The sequence below is a fragment of the Castanea sativa genome, chromosome 6, assembly GCF_040712315.1.
Source record: "Castanea sativa cultivar Marrone di Chiusa Pesio chromosome 6, ASM4071231v1".
Taxonomy (NCBI): domain Eukaryota; kingdom Viridiplantae; phylum Streptophyta; class Magnoliopsida; order Fagales; family Fagaceae; genus Castanea; species Castanea sativa.
Window position 1 is genome coordinate 11,391,256 of NC_134018.1, and position 20,770 is coordinate 11,412,025.

The 20,770-nt window shown below is 41.4% G+C and overlaps 3 non-coding genes across 3 annotated transcripts; all 3 read left to right on the forward strand.

The window, feature by feature from the left end:
- Nucleotides 1-16,520: 16,520 nt before the first annotated feature.
- Nucleotides 16,521-16,598, forward strand: LOC142641809 (small nucleolar RNA R21). The gene has a single exon (XR_012845488.1). It is a non-coding gene; the product is annotated as a small nucleolar RNA R21 (small nucleolar RNA).
- A 178-nt stretch (nucleotides 16,599-16,776) lies between these two features.
- On the forward strand, nucleotides 16,777-16,853 carry LOC142641810 (small nucleolar RNA R21). The gene has a single exon (XR_012845489.1). It is a non-coding gene; the product is annotated as a small nucleolar RNA R21 (small nucleolar RNA).
- A 424-nt stretch (nucleotides 16,854-17,277) lies between these two features.
- On the forward strand, nucleotides 17,278-17,352 carry LOC142641808 (small nucleolar RNA R21). The gene has a single exon (XR_012845486.1). It is a non-coding gene; the product is annotated as a small nucleolar RNA R21 (small nucleolar RNA).
- Nucleotides 17,353-20,770: the final 3,418 nt, after the last annotated feature.

The window sequence follows — 20,770 nt, forward strand, 5'->3', positions numbered from 1 at the left end:
GTTTGGATGCCGAGAAAATTTGGGAGAGAAATTTAAGATAGGAAATGAAAATTGATATTATCAAAGTTTGAATCTTTTCATTATTTTGTACCACGGTAGTTAATGATGGCTTAATGATGATGATAATAACAATGATGATGATGATGAGAGTAGTGACAGTGATAGTGACAGTGATTCTGATGATGATGATGATGATAGTAACGACGATTCTGATGAAGAGTTTTACCAACTTGTGGCAGTTACATGTGAAGCAGCTATGATATATTTCAATAAGTACATTAATAAGACTCATTGTTATGATTCTGAACAAACAAGGTAGGCTTGGGTGAGACGTTGTATGGAAGGTAATGAGAAATTGTGTTACAACATGTTTAGAATGAAAAATGAGGTGTTTCATAATTTGTGTCAAGTTTTACAACATGACTATGGACTTCAACATTCAAGGAATATAAGGTTGAAAAAGTCAGTGGCAATCTGTTTACTGATACTTGGTCATGGAACATGTAACCGAATGGTTCAAGAAATATTTCTGCATTCGGGTGAAACCATAAATAGACATTTTGAGAAGATGATCACTCTGTTGGGTGCTCGCTTTGCAACTGCATATGTAAAGCCTTCAGATCCAACTTTTAGTGAAGTTCCAGCCCAATTACAAGACCATCCAATTTATTGGCCACATTTCCAAATATGTGTACTATTGTATATTTGAATAAGTGCTATTGTCTATAAGATAATACAATGCATGTGGAATTGAAAACTATTAATGTTTTTATTAGGATTGCATCAGTGCGATTGATGGCACACATGTGATAGTGGTTGTGCCTATTGATAAATTCATTCCATACTTTGGAAGAAAGGGATATTCAACCCAAAATGTGATGGCTGCATGTGACTTTGATATGTTATTCACATTTGTTTTGCCTGGATGGAAAGGTGTAGCACACGACACTTTCATTTTTCTTGATAATGTTCATAAACAAAGTAACAACTTTTTAAGCCCACCACCGGGTTTGTGATTGGTTAATCAATTATTCATAATAATGACATATTGTGTGTGTGTGTGTGTGTGTGTGTGTGTGTGTTAATATAATTGAATTTTTTTTTTCTAAGGAAATATTATGTAGTTGATTCTGGATACCCAATGATGAAAGGCTATTTGGCACCATACAAAGGGATATCTTACCATCTTCAGGAATTTCAAAGGAAAGGTGGAAGCCCTAGAAGTAGACATGAAAAATTTAATCATGCTCACTCATCTCTTTGATGTGTGATTGAGCACACTTTTGGTGTGTGGAAAAACAAATGGAGAAGTATCAAAAACATGCCATCTTTTCCATTCCATATTCAAATACTTATTGTATCTACTACTATGATTTTTCATAATTTTGTTAGACTAAATGATAGGGATGATAAGGGCTTCATATACGCCAATTGAGATTCAATTTCTAGAAGAGAACATAATAGTGCAGCAGGTAGCAGTTACAAGCAGAACTTAAGATCTTTAACAGACCCTGAGATAGGGGTTCTTTGTGATTCCATTTTTAATTCCATTTAGGGGATAATAATTAGTAGCTGTCTTTATATATATATATATATATATATATATATATATATATATATATATATATATATATATATCTTATAATATCATGTAATGCAATTTAAATTTGGGTTATTGGTATGTATTTTATCATCTTTTTTATATTTTTATGTAATACAATTTAAACTTGGATTATTGGTCTATATTTTATCATCTTTTTACAGTTTCATTTTGTACTTCATGATAATAAAAATTATTTAGATTTAATTAATATTGATAAGAAGTCATTAATGGTAATAACAAATAATTACGACCCTAAAAAGAAAAAGTGCCGAAACATTATTAAAATAATACCAATAATATATTATTATTATTGTAAGTGCACAATTTGTACTCGGACCCAAATGCGTGATGGGCTCAGGCCCAAAGAGCCTTATACAATCAAATTTGTAGAGTGTAGACTTGAAACCTAGGTTTTATGGATGCTGGATAACAAATAAGCAGACTAGATTGCCACTAACTACACAATTAATGGATAAAATAACAGAAATTCTCCTCGGACACAAGTCGAGAATGATTTGTATTGCCTTTCTTTCTTTTAATGATAAGTTACAATTGAAGAAGAAGATCCCCTTTTTTCCTTTTCTCTTTCCTTTTATATCTTTCTTCCTCTTCCCTTCACCTTCCACATGTAGTACAAATCACCAATTTAGATATTTGTCCCATCCACCGCCCTCTAGAAGTCTTCAAACAATAGCTAAAAGGCAGAACAATACTGTTCAGAGGCCATTTCTCTATTAATGTTGTGGGGAGTAAAAGGACCCAAGTGGGCATATGGGCCTTTGGACTGTAGCATGGAGGGCCGACCTGCTCCAGAGTTAAGAATTTGTTAACTCTGCGAATTGGCCCATACGCCGAGGGTCCGAGGATACAGCCAAGGGCGAGCTTCTCCTCGAACAGATCCAAGAGAACTCAGAGCTTCATTATGAAGGTCAAGGCACAACTCTAGAAAGACTAATGGTTAAAGGGGAAAACCCTGAATCTTCGAGGTACACCGGTGTTAAAAAAATACCAAAAGAAAAGACTGCCACCACCACATTAAAGACTCTACACCTACCTCCCTGGCCGCCTTAATGGGGAAGTGACCCCTGAACAATAGAACTGAAACTTCTGGTCACTATTCAAAGGCACTAAGAAAAGAAATATCTAGGGGGGAGGGGGTTGGAGCAACACGTGGATAAAGCATCAGAAAAAGAAGTATTTAAGGGGGATGAATGCCAGAGAAAGAAAGGTCGGTCGGTAACAAAGAAAGAAATTAAGAATTGTAACTTTTAAGAGAGAAAAAGAAATAATACAGAATTAGTCTTCGGCTTACGTCCGAGGAGGTCTATTTGCAATTATCATTTGTTATTTACAAGTGTTTGTAACTTTTAGCCTGTTATCAAGTTCTCAGTACCTCTAACCTAGATTTCAAGCTCACACTCTACAAATTTTATTGTTTAAGGCTCATTGGGCCTGAGCTCGTAATTGTCTTTGAGTCCAGGTGCAATTGTGCACTTACAATTGGCGCCGTCTGTGGGAAATCTAGTCTAGAAGGAGTTGGGATACTATGGCAGGCCTGGGTTCTCACCATGCAGAGTCACAGGGATCACAATCGGAGGATCTTTTCGAGCGTCTTGAGCGTCGAAGGAATCGTGAGGGAAGTGTCCATACAGAATACCCCGGGGCTAGCCATACTCATGGTGGGGGTAGCACCACCCATGAGGATGGTGCTAAAGCCATGCAGAAGGAGATTAATCGTTTGAAGAGAAAGCTACGCCGCGCCAGACGTAGGTCTTCACCGTCCTCATCTAATCCTTCCTCAGAGGAGGTCCGGGGAGGTAGCTACAGTTCAAGGTCATGCTCACCCCCCAGTGCAATGTCCTCTGGTGAGGAGGACGACTAGCCAGTTCGCAGACGCAAGAAGCTTCCTTCTAGGGGCTTAGGGAACGATGCTATAAGTCGGGCGTTGCACCAACTCTCCAAATCTCCGTTTTCACGGAGGATTGAGAAAGGGAGGCTTCCCAGGAGGTTTACCCAGCCCACCTTTACCATCTACAATGGCCGGACTGATCCGGTGGAGCACGTGAGTCACTTTAACCAGAGGATGGCGGTGCACTCTCACAACGAGACCCTGATGTGTAAAGTTTTCCCCTCTAGCTTGGGACTTGTTGCTATGAGGTGGTTCAACGGCCTTAAATCGGGGTCTATAGGTTCGTTTGGGGAGCTCACTAGAGCATTCGCTTCGCGGTTCATTACGTGTAGCAGAGTACCTCGGCCATTGGACTCGCTGCAATCCATGACCATGAGGGAAGGGGAGACGTTGAAAGCATATTCCGACCGGTACTGGGAAATGTTTAATGAAATAGATGGTGACTTTGATGAGGTGGCGCTCAACACCTTTAAGGTAGGCCTTCCTACTGATCATGACTTGAGAAAGTCTTTGACTAAAAAGCCCTTCCGCAGCGTACGCCGCCTCATGGATCGTATTGATGAATACAAAAGGGTAGAGGAAGACCAGCAGCAAGGAAAGGGAAATGAGAAGGTTATCCCGCAGGAGAGAAGGGATTTCAGGTCGAACAGATACCACAACAACAAGCCGAGAAGAGATTATATCGGTCAATCCGGCTCGACAGCAACTCAGGCAGTGAACACTGTGTTCCGAGAACCAGTACACCAATTACTGGAGAAAGTTCGTAAGGAGCCCTTCTTCAGGTGGCCTAGTAAGATGGCAGGAGACCCTGCGAAGAGAAATCAAAACCTCTTTTTTCAGTACCATCAGGACGTGGGCCACACTACCGAGAACTGTCGGACCCTTTGGAACCACTTGGAGCAGCTGGTCAGTGAAAGAAAACTAAAGCAGCACTTGTATCAACCTGGTGGGCAGGGCAGCCAATCTGGCTTGAACAATTAGAAGAATAATCCATCTCGGCCGGCATTGGGAACAATTAACGTTATCTTCGCTGCACCTGGCAGGACTGGCTCAGGTCCCACTAGGGTGATGGTGGTTTCCCATTCTCAGGCCGAGGAGGCAGGCTGCAGGCCGAAGAGGTTGAAGGTGACTTTACCCGTCTTGGGATTTTCGGAGGAGGATAAGGTTGGTACTATCCAACCCCATGACGATGCTCTTGTAGTTACTCTTAGGATAGGGAGTTATGATGTGAAGAGAGTGATGATTGATCAGGGCAGCGGTGCAGATATCATGTACCCTGATTTATTTAAGGGGCTAAGGTTGAAGCTAGAAGATCTCACTCCTTATGACTCGCCACTCATAAGCTTCGAAGGAAGAGTCGTTGTGCCGAAGGGACAGATTCGTTTGCCCGTTCAATCCGGCTCAGAAACGGTTGAGGTGGATTTCATTGTGGTCGACGCGTACTCTCCATATACAGCCATCCTCGCCAGGCCATGGCTGCATGCTCTGGGAGCCGTCTCCTCTACCTTACATGTTAAAGTTAAGTTCCTCTCTGGGGAATATGTTGAGGAAATCCTCGGCAACCAATCGGTGGCCAGGCAATGCATATCGGCCGCAGTGCTTCATCAGACAGAAGCCAAGTCATCAGCTTTGCCCATCCAAGAGTCATAGCAATTAACAGCTCCGGATGCACCTGGAGCGGTGACAGGAGAAGAGGCTGTTTGTGAGGAGTTAGAGAAGTTTTTGATAGCAGATGACCCAGAGAGGTTCTTCCAAGTCGGCATACGTTTGCCACACCAGGAGAAGATGGAGTTGTTGGAATTTCTGAAGGACAATATTGATGTTTTTGCGTGAGACCCTTATGAGGCTCCAGGCGTAGATCCGAGCTTCATTTGTCATCGTTTAAACGTCAACCCTGCCATTGTTCTGAGAAGGCAGCCACCTTGGCGTTCTTCCAAAGAACATTCCGAGGCTGTGAAGGAAGAGGTGCTCAAACTCAAAAGGGTTGGAGCTATTAAAGAAGTTTTCTACCCCGAATGGTTGGCGCATACGGTTGTGGTTAAAAAGAAGAATGGAACGTGGAGAGTATGTGTGGACTTCATAGATTTGAACAAGGCCTGCCCCAAGGATTCGTTCCCAATGCCGCGTATTGATCAACTGGTGGATGCCACTGTCGGACATCCTCGAATGAGTTTTTTGGATGCCTTACAGGGTTACCATCAGATTCCATTAGCGTTGGAGGATCAGGAGAAGACTGCTTTCATTACTCCAACAGGGAACTACCACTATAAGGTCATGCCATTCGGATTGAAGAATGCTGGGGCTACCTACCAAAGAATGATGACCAGAATGTTTGAACAGCAACTAGGGAAGACCATTGAGATGTATGTAGATGATATGGTGGTGAAGAGAAAAACAATACCTTCACACGTCAAAGATCTAGCCGACACCTTCCAGGTGCTAAGAAAGTACAAGTTGCGCCTTAACGCCTCAAAGTGCTCTTTTGGCGTGGGATCTGAAAAGTTCTTGGGATATCTGATTACTCATAGAGGCATAGAGGTAAACCCAGCGTAGGTTAAGGCTATTCAGGATTTGCAGCCGCCTCGGAACCCGAAAGAGATCCAGAAATTGACCAAAATGATTGCTGCATTGAATAGGTTTATCTCTCGGTCAGCTGACCGATGCCGTCCTTTCTTCCAATTGTTGAATAAGTGGAAAGGGTTTCAATGGACCGAGGACTGCGTGTTAGCTTTCCAATAGGTTAAGCAATATCTTTCTCGGCCACCTATTTTGTCTCGCCCCGAGGCGGACGAGGTCTTGTTTGCTTATCTGGCAGTGGCCGTCCACGCGGTCAGCCTGGTCCTTATAAGGAATGAAAGCGGGGTGCAAAGACCGGTCTACTACGTTAGTAAGTCTTTGAATGAGGCTGAGATGCGCTATCTACTCTTGGAGAAAGCACTTCTGGCCATAGTTAATGCCACGCGCAAGCTTCCTCATTATTTCCAGTCTCACACTGTGGTGGTTCTGACCCAATTGCCTCTCAAGGCGGTGTTACGCAGCGTCGATTACTCTGGTAAGGTGGCAAAGTGGGGAGCCATTTTAGAAGCTTTTGACGTTAAATACAGGCCTCGCACCTCGGTGAAGGGGCAGGTCCTCGCTGACTTGGTGGCAGAGTTTACCGAACCATTGCTAGAAGAAACTCTGAAAGAGGCGCGCATGGATGAAAAATCAGTTGGTGTGATCACAGCCGCAGTACCTCCGACTTGGAAAGTGTATGTGGATGGGGCAGCTAATCAGAGAGGGTCTGGTGTTGGACTTGTCCTAATGTCCCCTGAGGGGATTGTCTTCGAAAAATCTTTGAGATTGGCGTTCTCGGCTACTAATAATGAGGCCGAGTATGAAGCAGTCTTGGTGGGCATGAAGATGGTACGTAGGATGGGTGGAAAGGAAATCCATGTGTTCTCGGACTCTCAGTTAGTGGTCGGCCAAGTCATGGGGACCATGGAGGCTAGAGACCCCAAAATGCAGGAATATTTGGCCCATGTCAAGCGTCAGCAAGCTGAATTTGACTCCTTCGTCTTAGCTCACATTTCTAGGAGTGGAAACACCCGTGCAAATTCTTTGGCTACGTTAGCAACGTCCTCGGCTCAGGGTTTGCCCAGGATTATCCTCGTGGAGGATTTGCTAGAGCCAACTCTTACCATTGTTAGCTCAGTTCGCATTCATCTGATAAGGCCTGGACCTAGTTGGATTGACCCGGTTATATCTTTTCTTAAGAATGACATCCTTCCTGAGGACAAATCTGAAGCAGATAAGATATGTCGAAAGGCGCCACGTTTCTGGTTGTCCGAGGACCAGAAACTGTATAAACGGTCCTTCTTAGGACCATACTTGTTGTGTGTGCATCCTGAATCAACGGAGGCACTTCTGGAAGAACTGCATGAAGGGATTTGTGGGAGCCACACCGGGGGAAGGTCCTTAGCCCACAAAGCTCTGACTCAGGGTTATTGGTGGCCCAATATGCAGAGGGAGGCTCAAGATTATGCTCGAAAGTGTGATCAATGCCAGAGATTCGCCCCTAATATTCATCAACCTGGAGGGGCTCTCAACCCTCTCTCCAGTCCTTGGCCTTTTGCACAATGGGGATTGGACATAGTGGGGCCATTTCCGAGGGCTGCAGGAAACAAAAGATGGCTTCTCGTGGGGACAGACTATTTCACTAAATGGGTTGAGGCCGTGCCCTTAGCAAATATCAGAGATGTTGATTCCAAGAAGTTTGTCTGGAAAAACATCGTCACTAGATTCGGTATACCACACACACTTATCTCAGACAATGGCGTTCAATTCGACAGCAAGGCTTTTAGGAAATATTGTGGTGACATGGGCATCATAAATAGATATTCCACCCCAGCTTATCCTCAGGGAAATGGGCAAGCCGAGGCCGTTAACAAGGTCATAGTCAGTGGGCTGAAGAAAAGGTTGGACGATGCGAAAGGTAGATGGGTAGAAGAGCTCCCACATGTTCTGTGGACGTATCGGACTACACCGCGCAGGTCCACGGGAGAAACGCCATTCTCTATGACTTATGGAGCTGAGGCGGTGATACCTCTGGAATCTGGTTTTCCCACCCTGAAGACGAGTTCTTTTAGCCCAGAGAATAACGACGGCCTCCTGGAGAAAGGTCTTGATTTACTTGAGGAACGACGCGAGGCAACTATGGTCCAAATGGCTTATTATCAACAGAAGCTTAAACGGGGATATGACGCCCATGTGAAGCTAAGGCCACTCACACCTGGGGATCTTGTACTAAGAAAAGTTGTGGGCACTTCTAAGAACCCAGCTTGGGGTAAGTTAGGACCAAACTGGGAAAACCTCTATCGCATTGTTTCCGTAGCGGGCATAGGGTCATATCGGCTAGCCGACCTAGATGAAAGAATTGTACCACGCCCATGGAATGTAAATAACCTTCGAAGGTATTATTATTAATAAAATGTGCTTTTGTTAGTTAGTAGTTCAAATTATAAATACTTTAGGGGCTTACCGTTACTATTCTTAAGAGTCAAACAGAAACTTGGTTAAGTGTAGTCTTCGGACCACAAACCTTGTGGAAATTGATATCTTGTCATTTGTTAAACAGAACCTTAATTATGCCGGGTCCTCGGACCTCCTACTTTGGAAAAATTAACATTTGAAGTTACTATTATTAAGTGTCAAACAGAAACTTGGTTAAGTATGGTCCTCGGACCACAAACCTTGTGAAAATTGATATCTTGTCATTTGTTAAATAGAACCTTAGTTATGCCGGGTCCTCGGACCTCCTACTTTGGGAAAATTAACATTTGAAGTTACTATTATTAAGTGTTAAACAGAAACTTGGTTAAGTATGGTCCTCGGACCACAAACCTTGTGGAAATTGATATCTTGTCATTTGTTAAACATAACCTTAGTTATGCTAGGTCCTCGGACCTCCTACTTTGAGAAAATTAACATTTGAAGTTACTATTATTAAGTGTTAAACAGAAACTTGGTTAAGTATGGTCCTCGAACCACAAACCTTGTGGAAATTGATATCTTGTCATTTGTTAAACAGAACCTTAGTTATGCCGGGTCCTCGGACCTCCTACTTTGGGAAAATTAACATTTGAAGTTACTATTATTAAGTGTCAAACAGAAACTTGGTTAAGTATGGTCCTCGGACCACAAAACCTTGTGGAAATTGATATCTTGTCATTTGTTAAACAGAACCTTAGTTATGCCGAGTCCTCGGACCTCCTACTTTGGGAAAATTAACATTTGAAGTTACTATTATTAAGTGTCAAACAGAAACTTGGTTAAGTATGGTCCTCGGACCACAAACCTTGTGGAAATTGATATCTTGTCATTTGTTAAACAGAACCTTAGTTATGCCGGGTCCTCGGACCTCCTACTTTGGAAAAATTAACATTTGAAGTTACTATTATTAAGTGTCAAACAGAAACTTAGTTAAGTATGGTCCTCGGACCACAAATCTTGTGGAAATTGATATCTTGTCATTTGTTAAACAGAACCTTAGTTATGCCAGGTCCTCGGACCTCCTACTTTGGGAAAATTAACATTTGAAGTTACTATTATTAAGTGTCAAACAGAAACTTGGTTAAGTATGGTCCTCGGACCACAAACCTTGTGGAAATTGATATCTTGTCATTTGTTAGACAGAACCTTAGTTATGCCGGGTCCTCGGACCTCCTACTTTGGGAAAATTAACATTTGAAGTTACTATTATTAAGTGTCAAACAGAAACTTGGTTAAGTATGGTCCTCGGACCACAAACCTTGTGGAAATTGATATCTTGTCATTTGTTAAACAGAACCTTAGTTATGCCGGGTCCTCGGACCTCCTACTTTGGGAAAATTAACATTTGAAGTTACTATTATTAAGTGTCAAACAGAAACTTGGTTAAGTATAGTCCTCGGACCACAAACCTTGTGAAAATTGATATCTTGTCATTTGTTAGACAGAACCTTAGTTATGCCGGGTCCTCGGACCTCCTACTTTGGGAAAATTAACATTTGAAATTACTATTATTAAGTGTCAAACAGAAACTTGGTTAAGTATAGTCCTCAGACCACAAACCTTGTGGAAATTGATATCTTGTCATTTGTTAAACAGAACCTTAGTTATGCCGGGTCCTCGGACCTCCTACTTTGGGAAAATTAACATTTGAAGTTACTATTATTAAGTGTCAAACAGAAACTTGGTTAAGTATGGTCCTCGGACCACAAACCTTGTGAAAATTGATATCTTGTCATTTGTTAAACAGAACCTTAGTTTTGCCGGGTCCTCGGACCTCCTACTTTGGAAAAATTAACATTTGAAGTTACTATTATTAAGTGTCAAACAGAAACTTAGTTAAGTATGGTCCTCGGACCACAAATCTTGTGGAAATTGATATCTTGTCATTTGTTAAACAGAACCTTAGTTATGCCGGGTCCTCGGACATCCTACTTTGGGAAAATTAACATTTGAAGTTACTATTATTAAGTGTCAAACAGAAACTTGGTTAAGTATGGTCCTCGGACCACAAACCTTGTGGAAATTGATATCTTGTCATTTGTTAGACAGAACCTTAGTTATGCCGGGTCCTCGGACCTCCTACTTTGGAAAAATTAACATTTGAAGTTACTATTATTAAGTGTCAAACAGAAACTTGGTTAAGTATGGTCCTCGGACCACAAACCTTGTGGAAATTGACATCTTGTCATTTGTTAAATAGAACCTTAGTTATGCCAGGTCCTCGGACCTCCTACTTTGGAAAAATTAACATTTGAAGTTACTATTCTTAAGTGTCAAACAGAAATTTGTTTAAGTATGGTCCTCGGACCACAAACCTTGTGGAAATTGATATCTCAGTTACTGTTCTTATTCTTATCACATGTTTTGTGGAAATCACTATTTTACTATTCGTTAACTTAGATCTTAAGTTCTATATCATTAAGTGTTAAATAAATTTTTGCAAGGAATAACCCTCGAACCTGACATCCTACTGAGAGTAATACTTCACATTACAAAGGTTCAACCATCATATGGGTCTTTTAACTAAGGCATTGATTAATGACCAAACTAAGTTATACGGCTGTTTTGAAGTTATAGTTGTTTGATTAGTGGAGTTAGACTTACTTATTCTGTTCTCCCTTTAACTATTTATTAGTGAGAACTTTCATGACAAGCACAAAAAGAATAAAGTAAAACAAATACAACATGAATGAAAGTTGAATAAAATTGTTCTTCATTAATCATATACAAAAAAAAAAGGGGGAGGAGTACAAAAAGTTCTATCCTAGGCCTTAAGCTTGTGGAGGGGGGTCTTGGAGGGAGCTGCTGCCAGCCTCGGTACTCTTCAATTCCAGCTCAAAGGTGGACAAAACTTGCTTCCCTTTGTCTGTTGAAGGGATGAGGGGCTCCATGTCTTGAACTTGCTCATTTTCGGCGCCATCACACTTGTCCTTCTCTTTATGGAAACCTTTAGGTTCTGTAGGATCAGGAACAAGTTCTTGCATCACAAGAGGAAGGGCAGGAGAGGCTGCTATAGGAGGGTCTTCTATCTCCTATATGTCTAGGGGGAGCCAGATGTTCTCGGGCTTCCTCAGCTCAGAAGCTGGAGGAACCCCTGCTGCATTCATGGCCTCTCCCTAGACCTGTTGACAGTACTCTCGGCACAATGCCGCGAAGGCCTCTGTCAACAGTTCTTGCGTTCTAGATACCCCCTCCTGATAGCTGGCCTTCTTCACGGCCTCCAGTGCGAGCTTATGGCTGCGAGCCTCCTCCTTCATTTGCGTAAGCTCTTTCTCCAAGTTAGAGCATACTCGTTGGGCTTGAGAGAGCTCATCGTCCTTTTGGCGAAGAAGCTTACGCTGCCCCTCCACTTGGGTCTCCATCGTCTTCAAGCTGGCCTCGGCACCATCTCTCTCTCTTTTCAAGTCGGCCAGCTGCGACGTGATCTTCTCGTTCTCTGCTAGGGCCTGGCCTAGGGACCTTCCGTCTCCCCCTGCCTTAGCTCTTGCTCCTCGCTTCCGATAGTCCTACACAAACTTCTCGGCGGCGAAAACTTCTTGGATGGTGTTTGCTAAAATGTCGGGGAGGTTAAAAATGGTAAAGTATCTACAAATGAATCTAGAGTACAAGTGTCGGTGGAACTTACCAGAGCTAGACCCCTTTTTAATGAAAGGAATAACTAGTGGACCCATTTTTTCCAAGTTTTCCATGTCCTTGGGCGGCGAAGAGGACGCTCCAACACCTCGGCCAAGTGGTGGGCGTGACCTTGGCGGGCCCCTTTAATGCTCGGAGTGGCGGGGAATTGGTGTGCGTCCAGTCTCGGGTCAGGAGACCGAGGTGGCCGTGCTCGGCGCACTTCGGCCATGTCCCCGATTTCCCCACTTTCGAATTGAACGGCCCGCCCTTTCCCCTTGTCCGGTTCATTCTTGGGTCGGCGCGCGGTTGTTTTTGTTTCTTTGGCTTCTCACCACCAGGCCCCTCGGCCTCCCCCTTCCTTTTCTTCTTTGGATCTTCGGCCGGAGGCTTGGGGTCGGCTGAAGGAGGAGGAGGTGGTGGTAAAGCCGAGGGAACTTGGGACCCCCTCGTTCCTTTCTTTGCCACTTGTGCGCCTCTCGCGGTCATAAGGTCCTTCAGCTCGTCCATCTCTTCTTCAATGGAGCTGTCGTCTGGACGCGCTATCACTAGACCTTCGATCCCAGAGGCCTCGGTTGCTTCTTCTTCCTCGTTGGAAAGAACAACGAACGGGTTTCCGCGAGGTCGTGGGGAGTCCTCAAACTGAAACTGTTCTGTCTCCTCGTCCAACGTGTTCGAAGAAGGCACTCGCTCCTCTGGGACAGCAATTGCCTGAGAGTGCACAGCGAGGGGGACTGCCGCTATGGGCTGTGTGTACAATACGGTGTGAGGGGCGTCAGGGATGTCGTGGTCGGCCAAAAAGTGCGGCCTGGCTACGTGAATCCTTCTTCGCCTCCGATCACCCGCAATTATTGCGTTCTCGATCTCCTGGAAGTCCGAGGAGATAGGGTTGTACCCTAGAATCAAATGAGCCGCCCTCACTTGTAAGTCTTCGCTGACGAACACCTCGGAGCGTAGCACTCGATTCAAATCGGCAACGTTGCAATGGCTTAAACGTGGGCGTACGAGCTGCTGCTTATTGCAAAAAAGACATACAAATAAACAAACATGGTCAGATTTGTAGAACATGTAATAAATTAAAGTTAGACGCTCAAGTAAATGCAAATGCACATTCCTAGATGATAGAGGGAGTTATAGGGTGGGAAGTTAAATCCTAAGGTGTCGCACCTGGATCTCCCCACTCAACTGGGCAGTGGGGGCCATCGTGCCGATCTGCCCGAGACGATGAGGTAGTCGTCCTTCATGCCTTTATTAGACTTGGGTAAACGGGGAGATTAACCTAACTACGCTAGAACGGGATTTGATGTAATAACCTATATTTTTAAGTTTATGGCACTCGTACATGAAAACAACGTCGTGCCGGAGGTAAGGTTGAGACCCATACGCTCGTTTAGAGCATCGACACTACCTAAGACTCTAAAACGTTGGGAGCGCATCGATCGGGACACAACCGCGGTGGTTGCGGAGGTACTCCCAGGTTACGGGTTTAATTTGGATGGTCATACCACCTTCTACGAAGGCGACCATTGGGATAATGACCTCTCCCTTTTCCTAGAACCCGGCCACGGCTTCGCAGGAGCGGTATTTTAAACCTACGTCCGGGAATGTTATACTTAGCTCTAAAACCTTCCATCCCAGCGGCGGTATCAACTAGACACATAAACTTTCCCATCAGAAAGGAACGAAAGACTAAGTTCTAAGAGGGAAAACGGTTAGAAGGGGAGCCGAGGACAGGATCCGAGGAGAATGGGTTAAGGAAAAGGAATAATCACTTACAAATTTGAAGTTGTGCGAATTTCCACGGATTTGTGCAGACAAAAGGTGATTACTGATGTTTTGATGGGATTAGCCTCTGAAGAAATAAATGAAGGCGCAGGTTCCCGAAGCGTCACGACGTGCAGGAAGCGGCCTCGAAATTACATTTGTCCCACCCAAATTTTCATGGAGTAACAAGGGCCGTTGGATGCTCATCTCACCGTTGAACGTGGGGGACAAGGCGTAACTTACGGTAATAAATGCGCGTGCTTTTGAAAATAAAACTGCCAAGTGGCATCTTCTGGAACGCGAAACGGTCTCCACACGTGCAATTATTTACAAAACGTGTGGGGTAAGTCCTCGTTGGATCAAAACCCTATTTTTCTCCTCGGATGATGAAAAATAGAGTTTTGAGGGGCTATTGTGGGGAGTAAAAGGACCCAGGTGGGCATATGGGCCTTTGGATTGTAGCATGGAGGGCCGACCTGCTCCAGAGTTAAGAATTTGTTAACTCTGCGAATTGGCCCATACGCCGAGGGTCTGAGGATACAGCCAAGGGCGAGCTTCTCCTCGGACAGATCCAAGAGAACTCAGAGCTTCATTATGAAGGTCAAGGCACAACTCTGGAAAGACTAATGGTTAAAGGGGGAAACACCGAATCTTCGAGGTACACCGGTGTTAGAAAAATACCAAAAGAAAAGGCTGCCAATACCACATTAAAGAATCTGCACCTACCTCCTTGGCCGCCTTAATGGGGGAGTGACCCCTGAACAATAAAACTGAAACTTCTGGTCACTATTCAAAGGGACTAAGAAAAGAAATATCTAGGGGGGAGGGGGTTGGAGCAACACGTGGATAAAGTACTAGAAAAAGAAGTATTTAAGGGGGATGAATGCCAGAGAAAGAAAGGTCGGTCGGTAACAAAGAAAGAAATTAAGAATTGTAACTTTTAAGAGAGAAAAAGAAATAATACAGAAGTAGTCTTCGGCTTTACGTCAGGAGTTATTTGCAATTATCATTTGTTATTTACAAGTGTTTGTAATTTTTAGCTTATCAGTTCGTCATACAGCTAGATTTCAAGCCCACACTCTACAAATTTTATTGTTTAAGGCTCATTGGGCCTGAGCCCGTAATTGTCTTTGGGTCCAGGTGCAATTGTGCACTTACAAATGCGGCCAGAGAGGTAGGTGCAGGGTCTTTAATGCGGTGGTAGCAGCATTTTCCCTTGATAATTCTCATACGCTCTTCCTCTTGACAACCATGTGGAACACATCTTTACCCACCAGTCTTTCTAAAATTCTCTCCCCAACATCATAACGTGCTATTCCATCTTTACTGTACTCAGCCGAGGAGATACCCCTCTTCGGACTACATCATCAACATTTTCGACAAGAACTAATTTGTGGGCCTCAAAAGCTCTGCTCGGACTGACCCACATCACCAATATTAGGCCTAAAGCCTAAATACGTGTTTTGACCATTTTACCCCCACAATTATTATTATTATTAATTAGTTTTTTTTAGTAAGTATATGAAGTAGTTGATTTAAGTATGAAATAAACGCCTTACATATATACATTGTCATTTTTGATAATTTATCCCTCAAACTGCCACTTTTATAAGTGTTAGCCAAACATTCAGTTTTTTCAAAAAAACACTTTTTAACATTTTTTACCAAACACTCAATTTTTTCAAAAAACATTTTTTCATACTACACTTTTTTAAAACCTCACTTTTTAAAAAACACCTAATTTTAAAAAGCTGAACCAAACTCATCCTAATTCTAGCTCACGCACACAAATATTCACGTTTTGTTTCATTATTATTATTTTTTTGGGAATTCGGGGGTTGAAGTTTAATTAAACTTAATCTGAGGAACTAATAATGAAATACTCTGTTCTTGTCCCTCCTATATATATATTCCAAGCAAACCCTAATTTCCAGTGCACATTGCTTAGCAAATCCCAGAGAGAACCAGCTATTTATTGTTGATATGAGTGAAAGGTGAAAATTTTCGAACACTATTCAATGGGTTTTCTAGTTCACTTCGAGTACACATTGCTATCTCTTGTTGTTTATTTAAGTATTATGTTTAGCATTTTGTTTGGATGCCGAGAAAATTTGGGAGAGAAATTTAAGAAAGGAAATGAAAATTGAAATTATCAAAGTTTGAATCTTTTCATTGTTTTATACCTTTTGGCATTATTTGAGTTTGTGCATTTAATTTTTGCGATTAACCCGTGAACCTGTTGGGATCCCTTCAATTTTCTTTTCTTTTCTCGGTAGCCAAACTGAAGTTTAGAATTCTATTCCACAATTTTTTTAGTAATGCATAGCATTCGATGTGACTTAGTTGGGTTTGTGGGGTTTTACAATTCAGTCTGGCTCAGTGACTACATTTTATTGATATTTGAGGGATTTGAGTATTTAATAGTGATGGCTCTGTAATTGCTAACTGCAATTTCAAGCTGGTTCTGTGTGTTGTTTGTGGCCTCTAGTATTTCAGTTTTTGGGGTTTTGTTGATTTTTTGAATTCATGGAATTTGTGGTGTCATGCTTGTGCCTGCACTTTGGTCTCAGTTTTTGAGCACTGATTGAGAATTTTGCTTTGCATCCCAATGAAGAATTATATAAAACTTAAAAGTAGTGGACTGAATTTCTATTGATGAGCAATGGATTCTGAGGGGTGTGCTTTTGTAATATAGCTTTGCAAATTAAAAGTAGTGATAATATTAGGCTTTTTTCTGTCATTACATGCTTTGTGGGTAGAAAAAAAAAAAACTTTGCTTGTGAACTTGTTCTATCAATTTATTTGTGAAATTTATTTATTAATTACTATGTGATATACCTTGCAAAGTACTACATGGCATCCCTGTGAGGATTTTGTTCAATTAAAAAGTAGTGGACTGATCTCAATTGATGAACAACTCAACTCTGAGGGATGTGCCTGGTATTATAATGTTTTAATATTTTGTTTATTTGTATCCAATGCAACTGTGTTTGTAAAATTATAAGATGAGTTCCTTTTCTGTAAAAAGAATTGTATAGCAGGGAGCCATTTGATGGCCTTGTTTGAACTCCATTATATGGGTTGTTTTGAATTCATTCAAACAGAAAAACCAACATAGAGTTAGGGGCTGAAATTATTTTTATTTTATTTTACTTTTTTGTTTGTTATTTACTTTGCATATTGCATATGCAGAATGTATCCACCTTTCATAAAGGAGCTGAATGAAACCAAAGTTTCATGTTCTGTTTTGAATTGATTGTTTACCTGTTTACTAGCCTCTTGCATGTGCATGTGTATGTATATGTGTGCATGCACATCTTTGTGGTCTATGTTTGGACGCATTAAAACTTTTTATTTGCATCCCAATGAAGAGTGATTCAAATCAAAAGTAGTGGACAGAAATCTATTGATGAGTAATGAATTCTGAGGGATGTGTTGGTCATTTTATTTTTGTATAATTCTATTGTTACATGTTTTGTAAGAAATAAGCTACTTTGCTTGTGAACTTATACTCTTGAATAATTTGTGAAGTTCATTGGTTTGTTTCTTTATTTTATTCACAAGTGATTTTCCCTCCATATGGGGATTGGTGTGAAACTATAAATTAGTAGACTGGTCTCCTTCACATGGACCCAGTGGTTCTTGAACCCAATGCCTGTATCCTCCCCCTTGATCTTATTAGGAAGGAGGTTCCATAGAGTTAGAGCTCATTGGCTATGAAGTATGAACAATCAAATTCTTAGGGATTTGCTTTGGTATTATATTGTTATTAATTTGTTTATCCGTTTATCTTGAAACTAACTTTTTTAAAAATTTGAAGGTATTTTCTTTTCACTAGGCTGGTTGTTAAGTAGTGAGCCAATGGATGGTCTTGCTTGAAGGACTACTTAAATTTATAAATAATTTATTAGTGCTCTGTGAGTATTTTGAATAATATCACCAGGATGCTACAATCCTTTTTTTTTTTCTTGGTTTGAATGTTGTTTATAACATCCCCATTCCTTGTGTAGCTAATGCCATTACTTTTCAGTTCCATGCCCTTTATAAAATGCTATATGCTGAGCTTCATAAAGACCAGGCAAAGGGCTGACTGTACTTATTGTAATGTGATGTTGAAGGGGTTTCCCTTGGTGCAAGGGGTTTGTATATCACACAGTTTGGCTTTTTTCTCCGTGGTTTCTTATATGACTGTCATTTCATAACACAAACACACAGAATCTAAAATGGCCGCACTCCACTACCTAGATGTTCAGGCCCAATGACCTGGAATTACCATTTGCCACTTTGCCTAGGTGAGCATCATTGCGGATCAAACAGGCTATCCTGGATCAGCCACTGATATATGGGTATTTGTAAAGCTATGGCTACCGTACAATAACATCCAATGGAAAAGAAGAGGAAGAACACTGACATGTTATCCTAGGTAGATCATTGGAGGTGGGCTTCTTAGCTGGGCTGCAATTCTGCATAGCAAATTAGTAATGTTTCTTCTGGTGATACTCACAGCAGACATGATCAGAAGATGAGCTGGTGGCTGGAGAGATATTGGTGGTGGAGGGTGTTACTAGCATGCTGAAGCACAACTATTTCCATATAGGTATCATGGTAATTGCATCTTAAATACTTGCTCATGGATAGATTCCAAGTTTATGATACTATTTTGGTTTATCAATCTACAGTGATCATAATTTGTTGGGGTATGCAATTATGTAAATTGCCTAAGGAACGAGTTATCAGTAATCTGAAAGATGAAAATCTGTGTAAAATGCTTTTGCTTTGTCGGCAATGTAAGGCTAAGGCATGTAAGACATGTAAACAAAAGTATCTTTTTGGGTGAGAATTATCTTAAATGTAGCAGATAATAAAGATGTCACTTGCTTAAAATTGTGGAATGTAACTTGGACAGCAGATTTTTTAATTCTTTCATGGAGAGCGGATGGCCTATTTTCATTTCAAGCAAATGAGTCCTAGAAGCATATCAATCTTAAAGCACTATTTGCCTATGTAGCAGTGTCTAGGTGAGTTCAGGATACCAGGCCGTGTATGATGTATAGAATTCAGGGCTGCGATTGCTTAAAGAGGCTGATCTTAAATACCATATGGATTTTTTTTAATTAAAACGAACGCATTCCACATTTCCACCTATTTAAAAGATTATGTCAGGTGTCCCGAAGGCCATGGTTGTTCTTTCGACCACTTATTGTGTGAGATAAAAATAAAAATCTTACCAGCCAATAATATAGAGGCAGTTTTCCCCCCTGTTTAAAATCATCATTGCACACTTTTTTATAATTTTCTTAGTCTTACGGAATGACAAAAACTCACACAAAGAGGATGCATGGTACAAACCCGGTGTACTATATGTTCTTAAAATTGTTGATCTTATGTGCAGAATAAAACTAACCTATTTTATTACGTGTCGTGAAAAGTATTACCTATACTCTTTGGGTCAGATAAGAATGAAGTTTACTGCAATAGGCCAACTGCAGAGAGGAATCGAGCAAATTCTCAGAAGTCATGCCAAGATGATGCTGTCATTCCCAATGTGTTTGAAATTTCCAGTTATGATGAGAGGCTTGATGGTCTGCCAGTTTAGAAATTCTCAAACTTCGCGATGCTGTTGTGAAAAGAACTAGTACTTCCTGAAGATTATGTTTCGCTCCCACTTCAAGTGTTGCCTCTGGATATAGTAGAAAAAGAAAGCTGTCATCTGTAAGAGATGGTAAAAAGCAGACCATCCCATCTGTTAATGGGGGTGTCAAAGAAGTGGAGAGAATGTCTCATATTTTGGACTATGGCCAGAATGGAGCTGCCAACGGTGTCCAGAGTGAGGCCAGCGACTCTGGGGATGATCCATTAGACACTGCTGGGCTGAGCAAGGGGATTCAAAGCAAAAAAGGATAAGCTAATGGTGGTGCTGAAGAAAGGAAGGATTCAGAGGCCGGAGAAATTGTTGGGGTTAAAACCAGAATGAATACAAAGATGCAGGAAAAAAACCAAAGATAAGAGACCAGGTGGCTTATATGATATCATGTATTCTTATTATTTTTGATGGTTTGTTAACTCCTTCCTGTTCATGTTGTGAATCGTTTGTTTATCTGAGCTTGTTGGTGCAATGGGAACTTTTGTTTGTACGGTTGGAATTTCAGTGCTAAATGTTATCATGCTAGTGCTAAATGGTTTGGAATAAAGAATTTGTTCTGCATCATTGAGCTCTATCATGAGCAACTGCTATTGAAGCACTAGATGTTAAAAGTCTGTTATTATCCTTCAAAAGGATGTAATAATTGTTCTAGAGTGTCAACTTTTCAAATGGGTTTAGTTTAACTGTTGTAACTGGAGTATAAAATTAATTTGCATAGTTATTAGGCCCAAGGCTCTGTACGTGACTGCTAACCTTAAAGCCCTTTGATTGGGATGTGGTGTCATTTTGCAGAAGTCACAAAAGAGCTAGTGAAGCTAATTAAAGCACTCTGAAAAAAAGAAAAGAAAAAAAAAGCACTCACTCTGAAATGTAGCTACAAGTCTACAAATTCCAGGATAGACAATGGTGAGAGAAGAAATATTGGCAACCATAAAAGTGGGAGCAGACATATCGTCCATTAAATTAACTACTTTTCAGGATGTTTCTCCCCCAACACTGATGTTGCCAATGTTGACTCCAAATATCATTTTTACCCTTGCCTCATTTTCCACTAGTTATATATGGTGTCCAAAGTCAAGTCCTAATTTGTTAAAGCCTATTGGGTTTAGTAACTAAATCCACAATCTTTAATACTAATTGAATCATTTTCAAGTTTCTCGTTGAGGTAGACTACGTTTTATCATTATGAACATTGCATATGGCAAAA